Here is a 21,897-nt window from a genome sequence, read left to right on the forward strand (position 1 = left end):
CCTACTCCTACAACCGCCCCTATTCTGGCAATTAGGAAAGGTAAAGGGAAAAAGAGGAAGACCCCTTCGAAGGGTACTAAGGGAAAATCTCTTGATGGCTCCTCTTCAAGTGGAACCAACGGTGTTTCTGCCACTCCCTCTTCCAAACCGAAGGATGCACAATGCTTCTATTGTCAGAAAAGGGAACTAGAAGTGAAGCTGCCCCAAGTACTTGTAGGATCTTAAGGATGGGAAAGTGAAACCCACCCATGCAGGTATTTACACTATATTGTCTAATAACTTACCACATACTAATTCTTGGGTCCTTGATATAGGGTGTGTAATTCACATTTGTTCTGATTTGCAGGGCCTAAAAGAAGTGTGGATGTGGAGCACGGGAAGATAAACTTGATCATGGGGAATAGGAGAGTTGCTCCTGTCACCAAGATTGGATTTTATTCTTTATTGCTTAGTAGTGGATTAGTATTAGATTTGAATAAATGTTGTTACTTGTCTGAAATGGCGAGAAATATTATTTCTTTTCATGGTTTGTACAAACAAGGATTTACTTTTTCATTTGATAATGAATGTGGTGGTATTAATGCTTTTCACAATGGTGTTCTTTATTCTAAAGCATTACCTTGTAATGGTGTATATGAAATTGTGTCGATTGTAGACAGCTTAGGAAATAATGTATTGCATATTGATTCTTCCACTAGTTTGGATTAGGCATCCTTGTGGCATTGTTGTCTTGGACATGTCAACAAGAAGCGCATAGGCCAACTCCAGAAGGCTGGAGTCTTGGAGTCATTTGACTTGAAGTCAGATGATAGCTGCGAGTCTTGTTTACTTGGAAAAATGACAAAGTCACCACTCACTGGTAGATGTGCTAGGGGTGAAGGTTTGTTGGATCTCATACACATATGCTAAACGCTTCTATGTGAATTTTACTGATGATTATAGTAGATATGGCTATGTCTACTTAATCAAGCATAAGTCAGGAACCTTTGAGAAATTTAAAGAAGTTAAACAAGAAGTGGAGAATCAGTTGGGCAGGAAGATAAAGATGCTCCGATTCGATCGAGGTTGTGAGTATCTTAGTATCGAGTTCCTTGACTATATTAAGGAATGTGGAATTGTTTCACAATTGACACCTCCCAGGACACCACAGCTGAATGGTGTGGTTGAGAGGCACAATTGAACCTTGTTGGACATGGTTCATTCCATGATGAGTCGAGCTTCGTTACCAATCTTATTTTGGGGGTATGCCTTAGAAACTGCCGCCCATATCCTTAATCTAGTCCCTACCAAGAAGGTTACCAAAACACCTCACGAGATGTGGACTGGGAAAGTACCCACTTTAGACCACATCAGGATTTGGGGTTTCGAGGCTTTCGTGAGGTGCGAGACTCATGATAAGCTCGAACCATGAAGTGAGTGGTGTATTTTCATCAGCTACCCACAAAAATCCTTTGGTTACCTCTTCTACAGATCCAGTGAGAATGTGGTCTTTGTGGCAAGGAGATGAGTCTTTCGTGAGAGAGAATTCATAAGCCGAGGAAACATTGGGAGGCAAATTGACCTTGAAGAGATTCAAGAGTCAAGCGGTGAAGGAACCTCAAACCCTAGCAATCAACCTGATGAGGAAACTTCTGTTGAACCAACTAGCGAGTCTGTACCTCTAAGGCATTCCACTAGAGTTAGGAATCCACCTGAGCATTATTATGGTTTCCATATTACTGCGGAAGGTGATACATTTATCAGTGATAGTACACTGGCAAATCTGGATGTACCTAACAACTATAGGGAAGCCATGGCAGACCCTGAGTCTACTAAATGGAAAGAGGCTATGGACAGCGAGATCCAATCCATGTATGGCAATCAAGTTTGGAACTTGGTTGACAATGTACCGGGTCGTAAGACAGTCGGGTGCAAATGGATCTTCAAGAAGAAGAACGACATGGATGGGAAGGTACACACTTACAAGGCGCGACTGGTCGCGAAGGGCTTCACTCAAACTCTGGGAGTTGACTATGATGAAACCTTCTCTCCGGTAGCGAAGATTAAGTCTATTAGAGTTACGCTAGCCATTGCTGCATTTCATGATTATGAAATATGGCAAATGGATGTCAAAACCACTTTCCTTAATGGAGAGTTGGCTTAAGATGTTTACATGAGTCAGCCAGAGGGTTTTGTCAGTGCAAAGTATCCTGATAGAGTGTGTAAGCTTGAGAAATCCATTTATGGATTGAAACAAGCATCTCGCAGCTGGAATCTTTGTTTTGATGAGAAAGTTAATGAGTTTGGTTTTTCGAGAAGCGAGGATGAGTCATGTGTATATGTCAGAGCTAGTGGGAGTATAGTTAGCTTTTTGGTACTGTATGTGGATGACATACTACTCATAGGAAATGACATCCTAACCTTGCAGGAGGTTAAGTCCTGGGTTGGGAAGTGTTTCGCTATGAAGGACCTTGGAGAAGCTGCCTATATCCTTGGGATAAGGATATTAAGAGACAGGAGTAAGATATTAATTGGACTTAGTCAAAGCACTTACTTGGACAAGGTGTTGAAAAGTTTTAACATGCAGAATTCCAAGAAAGGTGACTTACTGATCTAGCACAATGCCAGACTGAGTAAGACTCAGAGTCCCAGTACAGAGGCTGAGATAGCTAAGATGAGTCGATTAACAAATGCTCCCGTTGTTGGCTCAATCATGTATGCTATGACTTGTACTCGCCCAGATGTGGCCTTTGCTTTGAGCATGGTCAGTAGATATTAGGGGAACCCTGGCAAAACCCACTGGACTGCGGTAAAGAATATTCTCAAGTACCTGCGAAGGACTAAGGACTGGGTCCTTAACTTCGCTGGGAGTGATGTTTTTAGAGTGATAGGGTACAGTGACGCCAGCTTCTAGAATGATAGGGATAATTCCTGCTCTCATTCAGGGTGGGTCTTTACCCTAAATGGAGGAGCAATTACTTGGAAAAGTTCCAAACAGGAGACAGTAGCTGATTTAACTTGCGAATCAGAGTACGTAGCAGAAAGTGAAGCGGCGAAGGAGGCAATATGGCTGAAGAACTTCATTGGAGACCTTGGAGTTGTACCAGCTATAAAAGAGCCTATGGAGATTTTCTGTGACAGCAATAGTGCGGTTGCCTTAGCCAAGGAACCAAGAGATCATGGCAGATCCAGATACATTGACAAAAAATATCACTTCATAAGACACAAGATAGAAGAAGGACTCCTTGTGGAAAATAGGGTATTGTTAGAAGATAACCCAGTAGATCCCCTCACGAAGGGACTGACTAGGGTTAAGTATTCGCAGCATGCAAGGAGCATCAGGCAGAAGGACGATGTTAGTTTTAATAATTAGATAACTATTTCTGAAACTTGTAAAATGTAATTGACATTTGGTGATGAAATAAAAGTTGTTATTTTTTATGAGTAAAGTGTTACTATCGAGTGATCGTGAGATGGTAATATCATATAAGTCTTCAGACCTAGAGATATGAGTTGTTGACCATGAGTTGGTTGTACATTGATTGTACGAAAACGCATAAGTAACTTGATGTTATAAAACGTGCTCTTGTGTATGATTCAACAAGTAGTTAGTACAGGCATATGAGTCGAAGTTTATATGTTCCTTTTAGTCCTTGGAGGATTAAAAGAGATATCTTGGGCCCCTCGATGATTTTGTTTTGACCTATGTACCAGGCCCGATCAGAACTGAATTGATGTGTTCAATTAAGTTCTATGTCAAACAAATCGGAAACCGGGAAACAAACTGTTGGACAATAAGTACGACGTTGTTTCATGTATTTTTCCGACTGATATCTTGAACAGAGGATTATGTGATCACTTATCTAAAATGGCACTTCATAGTTCGATAGAGTTTTAAGAGCTACGATTGCTGGTCGATTCCTGAAGTCATACTTGCAACTATATTTATCAGACTTATCAGACTTATCCATGGTTGTGTCTTTAAGATTTTTGGGGGTGCCTTATCAGATTTATCCGGTTCCTATCCCCATGGTGGATGTGTGTGATAGTAGGAATGGATTGTTTGAGCATATTTAGGGCTATGATTGACTACGAGGGTCAGCGAGTGATAGTTCGAACCCCAAGTGGGGGAGAACTGGTTATCTATGGAGAGGGTACCAGTATTGGATTAGATTTTTGTTCTGCCACCAAAGCCCGACAGTATCTACAGCATGTGTGTATGGGTTATCTTGCATATTTGGTTGACACCCGGGTTGGGACAGAGGTTTCAGTTTTGGATGTACCAGTCGTTAGAGAGTTTGCTGATGTGTTTCCGGAGGTGTTACCCGGTGTGCCCCCTGAGAGGCAGGATGAGTTCAAGATCGATTTGGTTCCAGGTGTGGTGCGGTACCGATTGGCACCACCAGAGATGCATGAGTTTTCCTCTCAGCTTCAAGAGCTGTTGGGCAAACAGTTTATTATACTGAGTAGTTCGCCATGGGTAGCACCAATTTTATTCGTAAAAAAGAAGGATGGTTAACACCAGATGTGCATTGATTACCGAGAGTTGAACAAGTTGACGGTGAAGAACCGTTACCCACTTCCACGGATTGATGACCTCTTTAATTAGTTGTAGGGTGAATCTTGGTTCTCCAAGTTTGATTTGAGATCGGGGTATCATCAGATGAGCGTTAAAGAGGAGGAAATGGAGAAGACCGCGTTCCGGACTCGTTATGGTCATTACGAGTTCGTGGTGATGTGATTTGCGCTCACCAATGCACCTATGGCATTTATTGATTTGATGAATCGGGTATGCAAGCCGATGCTCGATCGATCAGTCATTGTTCTTATAGATGATATCTTGGTGTATTCCAAGACCCAAGAGCAGCATGAGGAGCACCTTTGAGAGCTTCTAGGAGTTTTGAGGTGAGAACAGATGTATGCCAAGTTCTTAAAGTGTGAGTTTTTGTTACGAGAGGGCCAATTCTTAAGACATCTCGTTAACCAAAATAGGATTTTGATCGATCCAGAAAAAATTGAGGAAGTGATGCAATGGGAGGTTACGAAGTATCCCTCGGAGATTAGGAGTTTCTTGGGATTGGCAGGGTATTATCGGAGATTTATTCATTACTTCTCCAAGATTGCGGTACCCCTCACTCGTCTTCCAATGAAGGGCGTGCATTTCCATTAGGGTGTTGAACAACATGCAACATTGAGACTTTGAGGCGGAAGTCATGTGACGCCCCAGTGCTGACCCTCCCTGAGGGTGTTGAGGATTTTGTGGTATTTTGTGATGCATCCATCACTAGTTTGGGTGTAGTGCTTGTGCATCTTGGGAGAGTTATTGCTTATTCTTCTTGACAGCTGAAGCATCATGAGGTCCGTTATTCGACTTACGATTTGGAGTTGGGAGCGGTAGTGTTTTCCCTCAATATTTTGCGACATTATCTGTATGGGTACGTTGTACCATTTACACGAATCACAAGAGTATGAGATATCTCATGGATCGGCCGAATCTGAATATGAGGCAACGTCGGTGGCTGGACGTAGTTAAGGATTATGAATGCAAGATTCTGTATTACCCTGGGAAAGGGAATGTAGTCACTGATGCTTTCAGCAACAAGACGGCTAGTTCTGCTATCGAGGGTATATGTATGAGAATATTGATTGATTCTTCGCTTCTTGATCTAATTACGAAGGCTTAGGCCGAGGGATTCAAGAAGGAGAATTGGAAATAGGAGAAACTCATGGGTGAGATTGGCAAGTTTGCTACCGACAGCGTTGATTGTTGACCTAGTATGGACGGGTTTTGATACGAGATTTTGGTGGGTCATGCAGGCTGTATTGGAGGAGGTACATAATTCTAAGTTTTCGATACACCCCGGAGCCACCAACATGTATCGGGATTTGATGCTTAGTTATTGGTGGCCGTGCATGAAGAGAGATATAGCCTGGTATGTCGATATGTGTTTGATCTGTCGGATGGTCAAGGCTGAGCACCGGAGGCCGCATGGCAAGTTGCAGCATTGGAGGTGCCTATGTGAAAATGACAACATATTACTATGGATTTCATCACCAAGTTACCTCGGATGGCTAAGGGATTCAACGCGATATGGGTTATCGTGGACCGTCTGACGAAGATTGCCCACTTTCTAGCCATTTCGCAGAGTTATTCGGCTGAGAAATTGGTTGATTTATATATGCGCGGGATTTTTGCTTAACATGGTATTCTAGTCTTCATTGTATCTGATCGAGATGTTCGATTCAAGTCTCATTTTTTGTAGAAGTTGCATGAGGAACTGGGAATGAGGTTTCATCTCAGCACTGCTTATCATCCGGAGACGAACAGTCGGAGTTAGTAGACCATTCAGACACTTGAAAACATGTTGAGGGCTTGTGTAATAGATTTTGGTAGGAGTTGGGACTCCTACCTTCCCTTAACTGAGTGTTAATACAACAACAAATATCACTCCAGTATCGGTGTGCTGCCTTTCGAGCTTCTCTATGGAGAAAGTGGCGTACCCCGGTTTGTTGGGGAAAGGTTGGTCATAGAGTCATAGTAAAGGAATGAGGTAGGCCTTCATACGACATAGCTCATTTAACAGATTAGGCAGCGACTTCAGTCAAGCAACGATTCAATTTGGAGTTCCAGGTCAAGGACCTGGTTTTGCTGAAGGTATCCCCCTAGAAGGGTGTAATGCACTTCAAGAAGATGGGCAAGTTGGGGCCCGATATAATGGACCATTTCGGGTGATATCCAGGCTTGGAAAAGTAGCGTACACATTGGATTTGCATGAGGAGCTTAGACAGATCCACAACACCTTCTGTGTTTCGCAGTTTCGGAAGTGTGTGGCTGATGATTCAACGGTTGTTTCTTTTGAGGGTGTTCAGGTTGATGATCGCCTGAATTATGTGGAGAGACCAGTGATGATCTTGGATCAGAAGATGAAGGCCTTGCGCAACAAGGTGGTGTCTTTTGTCAAGGTGTAGTGGTAGCACTAGAAGAGTTCCAAATAGACATGGGAATCTGAGGTAGAGATGCGGGAGCATTACCCGGAGTTGTTCACGATAGCGGACTTTGATGACGAAGTCTAGTTCAAGTGGGAGAGAATTTTAACATTCTGATGATGAGTTATATCCAATTTTAACCTTAAGTATGAATATTAATTTCATTTTATACCTTGAGTAAGAGAAGTGTTGAAAAATGGCTCATAGTGGCAATTTTGTAAATTTTGGGCGGAGCTCACGTACGCTGGGCGTACATAGCGTACACTGGGTGTACGTTCCGGAACCTCAAACCACCCTAATTTTTAGGGTTTAGACCCTATATAAGCATCATTAACTCTCCAATGCTCATTCCCTCGCCAACCTCCAACCCTCATTTCGTTCTTCAAAACCCCAATCTCTTGTGTGTGTTCCTTTCAACTTGAAAGTGTGTGTTTGTGGTGTCCTTGAAGCAATGAGAAAAAAGAAGCACCAACTTGGAAGATCAAGACCTCATGGATCTAGAAACACCTCACCTTCAAGCTTCGTTTTGAGGTATAAAGTTGTGAACTTGATGATCATATCTCTAGATCTTGTTTATGTTAGAAGTTTATGCTTATTAGCCCCATATTCTTGGTCCATTTGGGTATGAGCTACCCTAGACCAAATGAGATGTCCTTCTGGACATTTTAGGGTAGTTTGAAAGATAAAAATGTGATCTTCGACCTTCTTTTCACTCCATGTAAGTGTTGAGGTATCTTAATGGGTTAAGAAGTCATAGTTTTAGCTTTTAGGCACTTGCTAGCCATGCAACACCATAAAGTTGAAAACTTTATGGTAAAGGACATTATTTTAGGGTTAGATCTGAGAAATGGATGAAAGAGCTTAAAGGAATAAGCTCTTAATAGAAGTATTAATGGAAGGCTTCGTATGATAGGCGTACAGATTGGTACACTAAGCGTACTAGGTCAACTTCGCGGTTCTGGTCAAGGGCTGAGTACGCCTCACATACAGGCTGGGTATGCCCAACGTACTCAGCTGTGTTGACCAAGGTTGACTTTTGACTTTTTGACATTGACCAAGTTCGACCTAAGGGTATTTTAGGTATTTTGAGTGGTATTTGATATTGGTCATTATTTGGTGTATAGGTGACTAGTTGAGTTGTCATTCGGACTTGTGTTCTGTTTAGAGATCTTTTTCAGACTGAGAGGTGAGTTTTCCTCACTGTTTTTGTGGGTCGAAAGCACCAATGTCGGCCCATTAGTTATGTATCCTAGTATAGAGGATGTTGTTATGATGTAGTGATCTGTTAGATCTGTGTCCTGGTATATAGGATGTAGTATGCGGTAGTGATCTATAGATCTGCCTGATTGTCTGCTGACTGGTTATATGTTAAGCATATAATCATATTAGCAAGAGTCACAAAGACATCAAGCACATACATGCATAACAGTAAGTGTCACAAAGACAACTATCATCCTACACACATAAACCAATGGGTCGACATTGGTGCCTTCGACCCACGAGTACAGTAAAGGAACTCACCTCAGTCTGAAGATAGACAAACCACACTCCCAGGCTGTTGCTACTTTGATTCCTCACACTGAACATTCCGGATTAACCTAATTAATACTCATGGTAATAATCCAAGAATGGCCCAGACTACCCTCTAACATGTCAAGGGTAAAAGACCGTTTTACCCCTTCCTTTAATGGGCCCCTCAACCCATGGCCTAAATTCGAAAGTCCTTAGGCCCAAAAATAGCCCAAAACCTAAGGTCGAATAGTGGCCTAAAACCTAAGGCCCAAAATGGTTCCTTCCTTCCTGGTGAGTACGCTAAGCGTAGCACCTAATTATGCCCAACGCACAACTTGTGTTACCAAGGGAAAACAAGGCTTGAGCCGTGTACGCTCACCATATACTTGTGTACGCCTGACATACGTTCCAACTTGCTAAAACATCATTAAGCACATAATGCTTTAAGTCCAAACGTCCATTTAGCAGATCTAGCTCTTGGGAAATGTCTTAAATGATAAAGTCGCCAACTTGATGACTGTGCATGGCTCAAAGAGCCTTAAAACCTAGATTTAGCATTCAATTTCCATCCAATGATCATTAGCTCATGCATAGTTTATCTACAACTATCAAGATGCAAACTTTATGAACTAGGAACCTCAGAAACATCAAAAGGAACAACTCAAAACTTCTGGAGTAACATTTACTCACAAGAACTCATTCATGGGACCAACATATGCTCAAATTTCAACCAGTCATAGATCTAAGCATAGAATAACCAAGGTCGGGACTTTATACCTATAGGAAGCTGAAAATGATGAATAAACCCTGAATCTACAAGCTCCAACTTGATCAATGCTCCTTCACCAAGCTTCTTCTTCTTCAAGATGCACCAAACAAACACCAAAACACAAACAAGGATCAATTCTCTCTAAAAATGGGTTAGGGTTTCGAGATAATGTTGTTTGGGACAATGTAGGCCGGTAATGAGAGAACCTTGGGTCATAAGGTTGCTTAAATAAGGTCCAAATCCTAAAATTTAGGGTTTGCATTTGGCTCAGGTACGCCCAACATACCATACGTACGCCCATCGTACTTGGGGAAAACCCCGTGTCTAAGGCTCGCCATGGTACGCCCAGCTTACTGGGCCAACTCACAAAATCAATAACACTTATATTTTAAGAAATTTTACCTAGAGACCGGGCGCTACAAGATCCATTTACGATTCACCCTGACCCCCAACCACAACCCCAACAATTTTACTGCCAAAAAATAACACAACAATATTACATGATACAAACTCTTAACCCAAGCCAAACGTTTCGGGAAGGTAATCAACAACACCGGAAGTTGAATTTGTCTGGAAAAACCCAAGCCAAACCATCCAACCCAAATGACAAGGAAAAGGAAAAGCACCGTTTAGAAAATAGAAGATCATCTTTTAACAATAGCAACCAGAAGAAGATATGAGATTAGCGAAATCATGGTTGACATTTCGAAGGATTCCAAAACCAAAAATGAGCAAAGGCAACACATTATGGAGCAATTTGTTAAAGTTATGGTTCGTGGCGATTATCGTACAAAAGACCAATGCATTAGCAAGTTTCGCGAGATGAAAAAAATGGTTACAAAATTCAACGACATATACAACAACTTGATAACTCAACGGAAAACGGGGAAAACATTCAACAAATTTTCGAGATGGGGCTTAAACTTTTTATTGATAATAATAAGAGGCCTTTTAAAAGTTATCGATGTTTGGATATTTTTATTCGCGCCCCCAAAATGGGTAAAAGAGTATGGTAGCAAAGAAGGTGGTGAGAAAAGAACCAAAGTTTCCAAAACGAGTTATAGTACTTTGTTATTGTATGAGCATTTTGCGGTTGATTTAAACGAAGTGGATGAGCTCGAACTTGAAGATGTAGTTCGACTAATGGGTCGAGGTAAGGAAAAAGAGAGGGTCTTCGTAAAATACGTCGGGAATTAGAAGAGGAGATGACATTCAAAAGGCCGCTATGTAATCGTTTTCAATTAAATTAATGAAGTATTTTCCTTTTATTAGTTTTATATAATTACATTTTATTTATTTATATTTTATTTATTTAAAAAAAATATATATAAGTGTGTTAAGGTGTAGTATTACACCCAATAGTTTTGTGAGGTGAGAGAAAATGACGTGACAAATTAAATTCTGGTAAAATGTAGTATGACACCCACCGGTCTTCTTTATAAATATAATATTTTCAAACTCATTTATTATTTTGAACTTAATTATTATGGTAATGGTATATAAAGTTATACGATTTTCAGAAATCAATACCATCTAGAAACATTTCTAATTCAATATTTAACTATGTATTTTGTCACGTTAAAGTTTGAATTCGTTTTTAATTTAGTGATTTGAGTTTTGTATGAATTAAAGTACTTGATTATTCTTTTTCATGAATGGTCAATTGAATTAGTTTGATTCTAGTAAAGTCAGTTGAATTATGAAATTCGTGATTGTTTTATAGTAACAAACAACAAATTGATTATTCGTTTGAATTTAATCTCGTTGTAAACTTAAATCACATATATATATATATATATATATATATATATATATATATATATATATATATATATATATATATATATATATATATATATATATATATATATATATATATATATTTTTATTTTTTTATTTTTTTTATTTTTTTGTTTTTTATTTTTTTTATGATTTTGTGCTTATAAGAAATATTGAACATTTTTTAAAATACCTATAATAAACTTAAGAGTAAATTACATGAATGGTCCCTATGGTTTAGGGTAATCTGCGCGTTTGGTCCCTAACTTATTTTTTTAACTCGAAAGTTCGCTACTGTTTGTTTTTGTTACGTGCTTGGTCCCTGTCTTACCTAAAAAGACTATTTTGCCCTTTATTTTTTAATTTATATAAATAAACATACCCCCAACCCCACCCTCCTCACCTTACCTTATCTATCCCACCATTTTTCCCTATTTAAATAATAGTCTTTTTAAGTAAGATAGGGACCAAATGCATAACAAAAACAAACATTAGGGACCTTCCGAGTTAAAAAAAAATAAGTTAGGGACCAAACACACAAATTATCCCAAAAATAAACATTAAGTGTCATGTTTTAACAAAATAATTATATATGTATAGTAACATTATGGCTAGTTAATATTACTTACAACTAACGTAAATTAAAGTCTATTCAAACAAAAATTCATAATCAATAGCATTATAGTTGGATAGAATGCAGAACCCAAGTTATTTCTTCATTGTTTGTCCAAGAAATATATAGTCGTTACTTTTTTTAAGACAAAATTGCAAGTTTGGTCCCTGTGGTATGTCAAAAATTGGATGTTTGGTCCAAAAAGTTTTGGGGTTGCACCGGTGGTCCAAAAACTTTGATTTGTTGTGGAATTGGTCCAAAGGCTTAACAGCCGTTTATGCCCTCCGTCTGTGTGAGGGTATTTTTGTCAATTCACGCCCATTCTTTTAATATCTTATTAAATTAAAACTCATCATCCTAATTAATTGATACCTACCGCCAAATCCTCTGTGCATTTCGTCGATTGACTCTCCTGTCACTTTCATCTTCGTTCGTTACCCATAAGCCCTAATCTCCAAGTTGAGTTTTTTATTGTGATCACTGTTATTTCAGTGTATGAACATACCAATGTGGATTATAAGGCTCTTAGACAAACCGTTCAACGCAAATGTGGCTTACGGTAAGGATTTTGTAATTTCTCTGTACATCACATCTTTTGTATGTGAAATCATGCTTCTGAACTTATTTTTGTTGTTGGTTTGAAGATGGCCACCCAACATTATTTACCATCACGCTATACCATGGAGGTGAGTTCACCAAGTTTCCTGATGTTTAATACATTAACGGAAGTGTGAACTATGTTGACATGGTGGATATAGACACGTTTTCAGTTCATGAGTTGGATGCTATCATGAAAGGGTTCAGGTACAGTGTTCCTCCTGTGATTTACTATCACTTCCTTGTGCCTAGTGAGGACTTCCACTTTGGTCTTAAACCCTTAGGCAATGATGATGATTTACGAACTTTTGCCCAATATGTACGTGATCACAAAATCATGAGGGTATATACTGAACATGATGAGACAAAGTTACTTACCTACTTTATGAATCCTAAACCTGCTAGGAAGGTAACTATTGTACAAATGGATGAAATAGATGATAATGATGATAATGAAAACCCCACAGCTGAGGTACAAGATTTACCAAGCCCACCTAGATCATCCCCTGTTGAGGTTGAGGTACAACCATTACATGTCGAGGTTCATGATAGACAAAAAGAGCTTATTGCCAATGACTTTATGGAGGCAGCTACATAATTTGATATTGGTTTGTATCAAAAGATATTACAATCAAATGCAGATGTTCATGAATATGTACAAGTAGAAGTGGAAGAACATGTTCAAGATGAAGTAGAAGAACATGCACAAGTAGAAGTAGAAGAAAATGCACAAGATGAAGTGGAACTGGATCATGGACATGAAGCTGCAATGGAAGATGAAAGAGTTTAGTGAATATGACATAGAAGCTTATGAATGGTTGAAAAATATCCCACCACAACACTGGGCTAGAAGCCATTTCACAGGTAGACAACTCTCAATTCAGTGCTAAGTTACACATATTTGTTGTATGGTGTTCTAAATTACAATTGTCTTGCAGGTAGACCATTCACATACATGCTTTTGAATAACCTATGTGAAGTGTTTAACAGTAAACTGATAGAAGGTAGGGCTAAACCAATAATCACTTGCTTAGAGTACATTCGGGAGTACATGAAGAAGAGGATTTGCAATGTGATAAAGGTTCAACAGAAGTGTGTAGGTCCATTGACTCCAACAACAACAAAGATCATGGAAACAGACACAACAAATGCTTCTAACTACATAGCCAGGTGGAATTCCTCAGACAAGTATGAAGTACAAGGACCATGGCAAGATCAGCATGTTGTTGACATGGGCCAAAGGGTATGTAGCTGTAGGAAATGGGAATTAATAGGAATTCCTTGTAGGCATGTGATTGCAGTCCTATTTGATAAAGCTTACAATGGTGAGGAAGTGGGTGAACTTTACACTTATGTACACAAGGTGCATTGGCTTGAAACCTGGAAAGAGGCTTATTCCTACAAGGTAGAACCAATCAAAGGTCGTATCATGTGGCCTGTTAGTGATTATCCCATGAAGATCAGCCCTCCTCCACATCGTAATTAGCCTGGTAGGCCCAAGAAGAAGAGGCAAAGATCCATGGAGGAAAAATCTCAAAGTCAGGCTCAAAGTCAGAGCCAAACTCAAAGTCAAACTCAAACAGTTGGTGCTAGTGGTATAGATGGTCATGGTCCAGGGGCAGTGGAAAAGTCACAAGGAGGTTCATTACTGTCACTTGTAGCAAGTGTAAAAACAAGGGACATAATGCAAGAACATGTAAAGGGCAAGGAGGAAATTTATGTGTTGTCTTGTTGGATTAAGACTATGTAATGTGTTACTTTTGGGAACTATTGTGATGTTCTTTTGGGTGTCTGTTTTATGGTTTTGATAATTTGGACAACTTTACCCTCCATTTAGAATGATTTTTTTTGTCATGTAACAAGAATTTGGTATGTGCAAACAATGGTTATTTACTTCGGATGTTATTTTGTTTATGCATCATTGTCCTTTACTATTTAGCATCTTTATGTTACTATTTGGTTATGTTAAGCATTAACGGTTTGACCCATCACTTCTATGTCTAGTTGAACCAAAATATTTGGATGTTTGAAACAAATAACTTCATTACCCACTAACCAAAACAATACATTCACTTGCATGTCCAAAAGAGTACATTCACAAACATAGCAATCTTCCTAAATCTACCACAAAATAAACCACTAAAACATGGACGAACTACTTGATCAGAAAAAAGACAAACCAAGAAAAACCAAGCTACATATCAGGTACAACTTTAGTTTTGATTTTTCTTCCTTTATTCCAATATCATACTTGAACATTTGATTTTCTTCCTTCAATTTTCCAACTTCAGTCTTTAGCTTGTTGATTGATCTCAGCAACCCATGTATTATTGATTTTGATCATTCACACATTTGAGGGTCGATCCATCCCACAAACCCATATGTCGAATCCTAGCAAAATATAAGAAGAAATTGAGTGATCGGTGAAAAATCTTCATAACCAACCACATGAATACTAACCTCTTTAGGGCATCCCCAAAAATGTCGACCAGGGTTCTTATCAGTCCAAGCCGTTCGCACTATCGCCATTTGACCACAGAAACACCTCACCATTGTTAATTTTGAGTTTGGAAGACACGATTTTGATTTTAGCAGGAGGAGATATCGATTTAGGGAAAAGATGGAAAACATGTTCGATCTATTAATAAGGGGAGTAGACGTTAGGGGGGTTTAATTTAATAAGATATTAAAATAATGGCCGTGAATTGACAAAAATACCCTCACACAGACGGAGGGCATAAACAGATGTTAAGCCTTTGGACCAATTCCACAACAAATCAAAGCTTTTGGACCACCGGTGCAACCCCAAAACTTTTTGGACCAAACATCCAATTTTTGACATACCACAGGGACCAAACTTGTAATTTTGTCCTTTCTTTAATGTTATTATTTTTATTTTGTCTTTAGATAATAAAAATCTCTTCTTTATTACCTTTTATTGTTTTTTCATAAGTGTAAAGATAATATACCTTGTGTAAAGAGGTATTTTATAGTTGATATGTGTCTATATGGATTCAACCCCTACTTTAGTGATACTACCTTTTAGGTATAAATAACACTTATTTGATTTAAATTTATACTCCTTTATTTATTTGTTGGGCTGACAACGCAACAACCTTTGTCTTTGATTCTAACTGGTGCTTGTATTGTATCTATCCCTTCATCACTATCTTCCATACCTTCATGATCGTCATGTGCTTCATCAAGTTCAGATGCAATAACTCTAGCAATCTCATCTTGGTGTACCAACTTTTCCTAAAATCCTTGATGGTTTGACTCTCGTCTACGACTCATCATCAACTTCACATTGTATCTCAAGAACTTGATCCTACATGTATAAAAAGTACTTAGAAAGTACGTTACTATTTATGACACAAAGTTGAGACGAAAAAAATAGTGCTACTCATGTGAAAAAAAAATTTAACAAAAAAAAAAAAAAACAGTTGGAACAAATAAACAATGCCAAGTTGAGACTTGAAAGTTGCCAATATCTTTTTCCCTGCAACAACCAACTAATGTGAAATTCCGGTACATATATCGTGCAATGAGGGATTTGCCTTTTTTCAGTTGATTTCCCTCTAAAAACTAAAAATTACAAATAAGTGCTTGGTTTCGAGATAGTAACATACTTTCAAAATAGAAACATACTTTTGAAATGTATCTTGCATAAAAATAGGAAAATATGTTACTATTTTATGATAGAAACCCACTACCATGGACATAGGCATTTTTTGTGGTTTCATCAGTTAGTTGCACTTCTTTCATATGTTTTTGTTGCGTTTCTCCTACTAGATTTTTCATGTTATCTTGTTGAATTTTTCCATAATTCACTCTACTGGCCCTCTTTCTTGCTAACCTCACTTCTCTTAAATGTCTCACGTGTCCTTATGAAATTATTGGCCTATTGAGTTTCATTTTTTCCCTTTGGTGGTAGTTCATGCTTAGTATTTTTACATGATCTAACGTTGAACCCGGTATCATGGGTATCTACATAGCTCCCATTACCTACATTTTCAATATTTCCCATCTATATGCCCTTATAATCTTCAAAATTACTCCTAACTTAAGTAAAACACAGTTAGTTAAATTCATTACTATTAATGCAAGTTAAATTTATTAGCATGTATGTACCTTAAACTCCTTTTGATCCTTACCAAATTTATCAAAATTGGTTGTCATATATATATTGCTGGGTCAAATTATGGTTTATACTTTACTTTTCTAGGAAAATGTATTTTTCAGTGTTTACGGTTTCGTTTACGGTCTGTTGTGACCATAAACCTGTTTACGGTCTGCCTGACCGTAATCAGGTTTACGGTCCGTCTTCCTATAAATATAGGTGTAAGGGGTGAGGAGTGGCGTGAATGCATTAGTGGAGAGGAGCTGAAGTGTGTGTATTCTAAGGTGTTTTCTAGAGAGAGAAAGTGAATCTTGTGTAAGGAACTTCAATCATATCATCAATACATTCAAGATTCATCATCTTCTTCTTCTCTTTCTCTTCTATTTTGATCTGACATCATCCAATTGATTGGGATTCCGCACCATCAATTGGATCTGATTGATACACAAGCAGATTGGGGACTTATAATTGGTATCAGAGCTTGGATAGTATCAATCATTTTGGCCAGATTTGGAGCTTATTTGATCTTATTTTGGAAGGATTCTTGCGTTTTTGGATAGATCTTGGCAAAATAAAGGGGGTTTGTTCTTTGCGTTTTTCATAAAAAACGAGTTTTTGATCGAGTTTTGGAGCAAAAAGGGTTAAAAAAACGTTGTTTTTGGTCGTAACCAGCGAGGGGGTGGCGGCGTGTATGGTCAGCAGCTAGGGTTTCCAAGGTTTACGGTCCGATCCTCGCACGTGTATGGTCAGAGTTTGCGGTCCTCGGTGGTTTGCAGTCCAGCAGCGTTTCCGGTTCGCTCCTCGGTCTTGTGTACGGTCCAACATCTTCGCTTCGTTCTCGCATCTCGTCCTCGCATAGGGTCCGAAGTTCGCATCCTTGCACAGCGTCTTATTAAAAAAAAAAGGAAGGGGAAGCAAGTTTGCATTTGCCAAGAATCGAACCCAGAACATCCGCCTCCTTTCCTCTCCGCCTTACCAGTTGAACCAACCTATCACATGCTATAATCCTTCGAATTTAATTGAAAAGGATTCATTTCTCGGTCCATATTTTCACAAAATTGACACTTTTAGCCGAAAATCAATTTTCTTTTATTTTTAAATTCATTTTTCAACCCAAAAATTTTAGTTTTTAATTTTTGACTTTTAATTTTGACTTTTTACATAAAATTTTGACTTTGACTTTTCAAGTTTGACCTTTGACTTTAAACTTTGACTTTTTCATTTAACTTTTAAATTTTCAAATTTAGCTTTTCGGTTTGACTTTTCAAGTTTGACCTTTTTGTTTGACTTTTTAAATTTGAATTTTAAGGTTGACTTTCTCGGTTTTTAAGTCAAAGGGCAATTCAAACAAAATTTTAAAAAAAAATTTAAAAATAATAATAATAATAATAATAATAATAACATATATATATATATATATATATATATATATATATATATAATGAGTTCCTCAAACATCCTGGTCAATTAAGTTTCATGTACTTCATCTTGTGAAACTACTATTAAATTTTTCCGGGATCAAATCGATTTATTAAAAAGAGAAAATGAGGACCTCAAATACGAAGGCTATACCCTTAAGAAAGGTCAGAAACCTCTGAAAGCTTAATTAGATACCAAAACCAAGGATTTCCGAAAACTGCAAGAAGATTACAGCAGCAAGTGTGAAAATTATGATCACATTAAGAAAAAACTTGCTACTGTAACTGCCGAACTTGATGCATTGAAAGCTAATATAATGATGCTGAATTTACATTTAACAAATTCGATGTATCAAGTGAGGTAGTTGCGTCCATGATGGAAAATAGTATGAAATTTATGGATAACCAGCAAAAGGGTCTAGGTTTTGAGAGTGTCCCTCCTCCATTTAACCGTTCGTATTATGTTAGTCCTTTAACAAAAGAAGAGATCGACAAAGAACCTTATATGGTTTATGGTAAACCAACTACTAAACAGGCAACATGACCTAGTGCTACGGTTTTGGGTACTAACATTTCTACTTCCCATGCAGATATATCTTTAAGCCAGGGAAAGCAGGAGTCTGGAGAGAATTGTGCAGGTAAAGTAGTGGAAGAAGAGAACAAGGAGAACACTTTTGAACAATCCAATGACTCCTTGAACTCTGAATCTGTTGCTTCTAATTCTGTTACTCCTAACAAGCCTGCTATTGAGAAATACATGCCACCAACACAAGTTAAACAGAATGCCTGCTGCAACTGTACGTGTGGGAAAAGCAAGAGACAAGGCAATGATACGCCACCAAGGGCAGGAAGAAACAATTTCCCAGTGAAGAAAAAGACTTGTTTTCACTGTGGAACACCTGGACTGTAACATACACATTCTGAAATAATGTTATGTTATTATTAAAAGTGAATAAAATTGAGTGTTGAGTTCTAACATATAGTTTTTACTATAAATAAAGTAAAACTATGTTTAGAATCACTCATAAAATATTGGGAGTCTTATGAGATTCCAGTCAAATGTCAAATGGTGAAATTTAACGAAAATATAAAATTTGAAATAAGTAAAATTTTATTATTGAAAGTTGTAGATAATCTCGTTAGAAACATTTAGGTGAAAACCTCATCGAAATCCGAGTTATAAGGAAGAAGTTATGACCAATCGAAGATCCGCGACAAAACCGGCACGACGCCGAATGACGTAAAAAGTGAGCTTTTGATAAACTAATTTTTAGCCTTAGTTATCTAAATGAAATTCGTAGTATTCGTTAAACCGAGAAGTTCGATAAAAAGAACGTCAAAATCTGACTTCGAATGAGGAAGTTTTGATTTTTCTAAGTTTCGGATTAGCAGTAGACAGCTAAAAACTCGAATTTTAGATCAAGTGATATTTAGCCAATACAACCTAAAAGAGAATTGAAGATCTCATCATTTTTAGTACAACGGTAAAAAGTCTGGCGAAAATTGACGTCGGATGAAGAAGTTATGAATTTTTAACGGATTTTCATGTCCCGGTTTTTAAAAAATAATAATATTAAAAGTAAATTCAAAATTAGCAGATGGAGTCTAAACGAAAGTTGTAGAATATATTCTCATCTACGCGTGCATATAAAGAACGTCAAAAACGGAATTCGTACGCAAAATATATGAATTTTTGAAGTTATTAAATAAAAATAAATGAAAAATCAAAATCTTATCTGAGGCCATACACCCCGCGTACACGAGGCTATGCCCAGCGTACCTCGCACGTATCCGGTCCGGAGTCAGCCACGTCTACTGTCTTCGCATGGTCGCCACATAGAAGCCATGTCCGAGGCCCAAATTCCGAGCTGGTGACACCTCGCGTACGCCCAGCGTACTCCGAGGCTTCGACCTACTATAAATAGTAAGCGAGATTCTCCAGAAATGTTTGCTTATTTTCACTCTTTTACACCCTCTTTCACCCATTTAACCCACTTTTAACCCCTCAAAGTCCCGGTATCATCCCCGACATCTGAAGCAAGCCTAGACACCCCGAAGTTCCCGAGAAAATCTTATTTTCAAGTTGAAACTCTGCCCGAGTAAAGTCCAATTTTCAACTAAAAACCCTGGTTTCGTCCCAGAAAGTCATATTTGGAGCAGAATTGCTGCCCAAATTATTATTTTAACCCCGGTTATTTCAAGGTGAGTTCAATATATAGGAACAATTGTATGTTATGTGTTATATGTGCTATGTGCTTTTCAGTGTTATTATTCCGGGTTATTTTCCCGTGTTATTTTAATCGCTATTTCTATAGCAAAAGTAATAACTTTGACCATGTGATCAGTGAAAGGACTTAGATTCACATTGGTACTTAGCCTCTAGTCATGTAGAGCATGTCTCCGTAAGAGAATGACTTCTATTCTATGGCATTGGCAAATGGTTAGACAGGACTATAAGCGTGTAATCTAACAAGATGTTAATCAGAAATCTTATGTCTTCTGTGCCATTTGGGCCGAAGCTTTATTGATGTTTATCAAGTATGAAAATTGTTATGTCTCATTGATTGTATATCTTTGAATCAAGTCATTGATTGATATAAAAAGTTTGTCACATAAATTCACATATGTCTTTGTTGTTCTTTGTTTCTCTTTGCTTCTGCCATATTGAAGTATATATATGACATAACATTATATTGTATCTATTATTGAACTCACTAAGCGTCACCTCTTACCCTATCAATGTTTAACAATTTCAGGTGATAAGTAACCAGTATGATCTTATACTGTTGAAAGATTTAGAATAGTTTATAATAATACTTTTGTACTTCATTTTATGTTTGTATAAATTACAATATCCTGGGTAGTTATGTATTATATAACACTTTGTAATAGTCGGTTTGTATCCAGTAGTTTGTAACCTCTTTATCAATGTAATATATTGCTTTTATGAATATGCAAGTAGCATGTTTAGGAGTAACAACAGTTTTAAATATGAAAGTTAGGGTCTTTCAATCTTGGTATCAGAGCAGTGGTTTTCAATCTTGGTGTTTAGCCTTAAGCCGTTGGAAGTTCAATATATGAACGGATTCATAGTAAGTATATGGATACAAACCATTGGAAATACTTAAGTGGGGTATTGGGTAGTGACAAACCCTAGTATTCTAAGATATTAATTTACTTCAAAATTTTCAGAAAATTAGTTTAAGTGAACTAGGAATTTTGAGAATTTCTAAACTTAAACCAGAATTATTAAGTAAATATGATACGATATGTATCTGGTATATTTTAGGTTAAATACCTAATGGAGACAAGTACTAGAATATTAAGAGGAGATATACCTTATATTCTATTATGTGCTAAATGATAAATGAATATAGCATGTCTTAGAGTGATTATCTATAATTGTTATTATTTAAGAAAGTTTAAGGTCTGTTTCCGAACTTGGTTTAGTAAAGAAAATTTTATGTTCAGAATTCTAAGAATTTCCGTATTAGAATTTACGTGAAGTAATAAAGAGACTTATGATAGTCGGCATTGATAAGTTTGTTGATAAACGATCGAGGGATATCGTAAAATAATATTTATGAAGTGTTATCGTAAATAGTGTATTAATACCAATAGAGTGGTATTATACATTTAAAGTATGTTTAATGATATAATAACATCTTTGGAAGAAAGATGTGCGTTTGAAACATTTTTGGGCGAGATAAATGTGTTGGTACAAATCCACGAAGTTGTTTCCAGCGCTGTTCAGATTGAAGCAGTGATTGTTTAGAGAGTCGGAAGAACCGAAGATGGCGATCAATACTTCAATAGTATCTTAATTGATGTTGTACAAGATTTACAAGAATTAAAGGAAGGACTAATGAAGTTTTCAGACTCAATAGGCCAAGACTTTGTCAAAAACATTGTAATGTAGTATGCAGTTTGAGTAGTGACCCTATATAGGATATTAAGACTTAGTAGTTATTAATGCTGAGTGATGGATAACTTCTATCACATCCTTACGAAAGTTCCAAAGTGTGTTAAGTCGACTTTAAGATACAATATTGGGATGGTGAGTTGAGTCACTTAATGGTAAAAGATTAAGCAGCTTACTTGTCTAAGTAAGGTAAAATGCTTA

The sequence above is a fragment of the Lactuca serriola genome, chromosome 1 (genome assembly GCF_051521515.1).
Source record: "Lactuca serriola cultivar US96UC23 chromosome 1, Lser_US96UC23_V15, whole genome shotgun sequence".
NCBI lineage: Eukaryota > Viridiplantae > Streptophyta > Magnoliopsida > Asterales > Asteraceae > Lactuca > Lactuca serriola.